A 3,123-nucleotide genomic window follows, 5' to 3' on the forward strand; every position below is an offset into this window, starting at 1 on the left:
AACAAAGTAGGATCCCAGATCAAGCCACAAAGAAATAAAAAGTCCGGGCAATATAAATTATGGAACGATGCAGAGGCTGAGGAACCATCTTCCATTATCTAAAAAATAAGTTAAGCATATGAATACAACAAGTGGAAGTTTTGGAGCCATGACCATTGGTGTGACCTCCAGTCATTGCAAACTTCACACATATCATGATGGTAGAAACAAAAATAATGTTCCGACAGAACAATTTTTAGGCACACGAACATGCTGATAAAATTTAATATGCTAGAACAGAGGTAGGCAATTTTGTAAAAGTAATGGTTTCGGTGAAGGTCATATTAGTCCATGGAGTAACCACAACAACAACCAATCAGTCCATGGAGTAACCAAAATAATAACATCCACTACAGAGTGGCTGGGTAGGGAGCGAGAGGCAAACCTAAAATAGTGTTGCCTGGCCATGGGGATGGCCTTGCGACGTTGTGGTTGTCGAACCATCATGTCTGCTGAAGCTCCTTCTGCACCATCTCTTTTCCTTGCCATCAGCAATCACAAAATTAAGCACAAGCTGACAACATCATAATAAATAAAATTTTCTTCAATAATAAACTAACTTGCAGTACAATTCTACAAGCAGTTAAGACAATAAAGCTATAGGAGAAGATTTGGAACCATAGAAGTACAAGGAGATTGAAAACACAAGCCTGACATGTTCTTCCTAACAAATAATTTTGATTATTTGTTCTAAAGCATACTTACTATGTCCTGAACTAAACCAAACTGAATTGTACTGATTAATTCTGGACTAACAACGCTCTTTCAATATATCAGCCAGGAAACAATTCCAAGATATACAAATAAGATCAACATGAGCAGTTTACTTGTTACTCACAAGAGATATACAATTTCAAATTGGCTTCAAGAAATAACATCATTGGTACATATATGCCTTATGGTGAAGGGTGTCTCTAATGGTCAAATATATTACACTTCATCAAGAAACTTCAGAACACCGAAGCAAATATTTTTTTATGATACCAGCTTGAAGTACATATATCATTTTGCTGAACAACTATCCACCTTTATGACACTGCACATCAGAAAAAAAACCATCACATACTCTAAACAATTTATTAAAATGTCACAATTTAGGGTACACGATATAAAAACTCCAAGTGTATGCCTAATTGACTTCAAGACCATTAGAAAATAAGGTGTGCGTCTCTTACACACACACATCCTCACTACCATGAGAAGCCATCTCCATTTGACACTCTTCGCAGCATTGCCTCGAGCTCCATCTATGATGTATCATTGTTGTCTTCTGCCATCACCTCACTACCAAAAATGCACAAACTAGCTTCTAAGAAATGCAAGGTACACACATCAAAGTCAAGATACAACCTCACGTACAGAGAAGGAAATCTCAGGACGATTTGATGCTTACCTCAGGGCATGGCGACGGCTGGCTTCGAGAGGGGTGCAACTCGAAGGAGATGGGGATCCCTAGTAGGAGTAGGTCCCGTTGCAACAGGTTCGGCAGCAGCGAGAGCCCAGAGATGGGGCCCCGGCAACAGCAGGTGCGGCAGCAGCGGGAGCCAGGAGATGGGGGCTCGGCAGCAGCAGGGACGGGGATTGGTGAGGCCGACGACTGGATGTCGAGGGGGCGGCCCGAGGACGACGGTTGTATGTGGATCTCGAGGACGGCGGCTCAGTCTTGGGATGGAGCTCGGGGGCAAGGACGGGTGGATGTCAGGGTGGAGCTCGGGGGCGGGGGAATGCGAGCTCCGACACGACGGCTTGACAATGGGATGGAGCGCGAGGCCGGCGGCAAGATTGTGGATCGAGCATGAGGACGGCGGCGGCAGCCACTGGTTAGGGTTGTGGAGTCAGGCTCGAGTTGGGCTTGGGGATATTTTGCACGGGGTGAAGGATATTTTGCATGAACACCCCAAAAATTCCCTCCTCGCGCGGAAATCGTGCGCCAGAAGTTCCCAACCTTCAGTCCATTGACACGTGTCCACCTACGGCGACACTTAGTCCGTGTCCATACACCCTACGTATGCCGACACATTTTAGGTCGCTAAGTACCTACCTACACCGACTGAAAAAATGTCAAGGTCCATACATACGCCGACATATAACATGTTATTAAGCAATTACTGACAAACACATCGTTGCTTCGTGATTGCTGACTCTTAGTGTGTCCACAGTGATTTACCTTTGCCGACACATGATCCGAAAACAAACCATAAAAGCTATGGTGATAGTTATTTTGTGGAGATTACTGGACTTTTGCCCACAAAAATGTGTCACGTAAGCTCTACCGTGGTGTAGTGCTTGTGGGGAAAAGTGCGCAAACTCTGCAGAGTGTATAAACTAATCATGATTAGCCATGTCCCCGGTTATGGACGTCTTGAGTATCTAGTACTTGGATCATCATGTGAATATCATCATGTGACTTTAAATAATTTTGTTGGGTTTTAATGATGATGCTTAATTGGGATTGAGAGGGTGTCAACGCTCTCAATGTTTAACAACCACCATGATAGTTAAATAAAATTTATTCCTTTACAGTAGGGAAAAATTGGCTTTACACAAAACTATAACCATAGAGCTTTTCCACCAGCCATATATGCATGTAGTGATAGCCATTATTCATCATTTCTCTATAGTGTGAATTTGCCAGTACATTCAATGTACTGACCCTTTGTGGCTGCAACGTCTCATGTTGCAGGATTCTTACGACGAGTAAGTGATACGTTAGGGTTACGATTTCTACACTCAACTTTGCCGTTGGTGTTGATGGGAATCCACAACCTTTGTTACTTCCGCTATATGGATTGAGGTAATAGTATTTACGTTACTTTATACATGTGATTTACCTCTGTTATAAATCCTTGAGTACTGTGTGTGTCAGCATACCGATCCAGGGATGATACTTAAGCACAGAGACTTGACCGTTTGAGGTCGGGTCGCTACAAGATGGTATCAGAGCCCATGTTGACTGTAGGACGTGACCCTAGAAACTAGCAAGCCCATAGGAAAGATTTTCTCTAAAACCTTCTTTTCCAAAAAGACCTTTTACCTCTCATTCCTTCTAAGCTTATTCAAATATTCCCTTTTAGTGAGACCATA

General features: G+C 42.9%; 1 long non-coding RNA gene across 2 annotated transcripts; it reads right to left on the reverse strand.

Annotated features, from left to right (window-relative positions):
- Window positions 1–843: 843 nt before the first annotated feature.
- On the reverse strand, window positions 844–1,504 carry LOC125521377. 2 transcript variants are annotated; one of them, XR_007289218.1, is made up of 3 exons: window positions 1,433–1,504; window positions 1,215–1,323; window positions 844–1,075 (listed from the first exon to the last, which is right to left on the reverse strand). It is a non-coding gene; the product is annotated as an uncharacterized LOC125521377 (long non-coding RNA). The 2 variants fall into 2 exon arrangements; XR_007289217.1 differs by having other exon boundaries at window positions 844–1,323.
- Between the last annotated feature and the right edge of the window lie 1,619 nt (window positions 1,505–3,123).

The sequence above is a fragment of the Triticum urartu genome, chromosome 7 (genome assembly GCF_003073215.2).
Source record: "Triticum urartu cultivar G1812 chromosome 7, Tu2.1, whole genome shotgun sequence".
Classification (NCBI taxonomy): domain Eukaryota; kingdom Viridiplantae; phylum Streptophyta; class Magnoliopsida; order Poales; family Poaceae; genus Triticum; species Triticum urartu.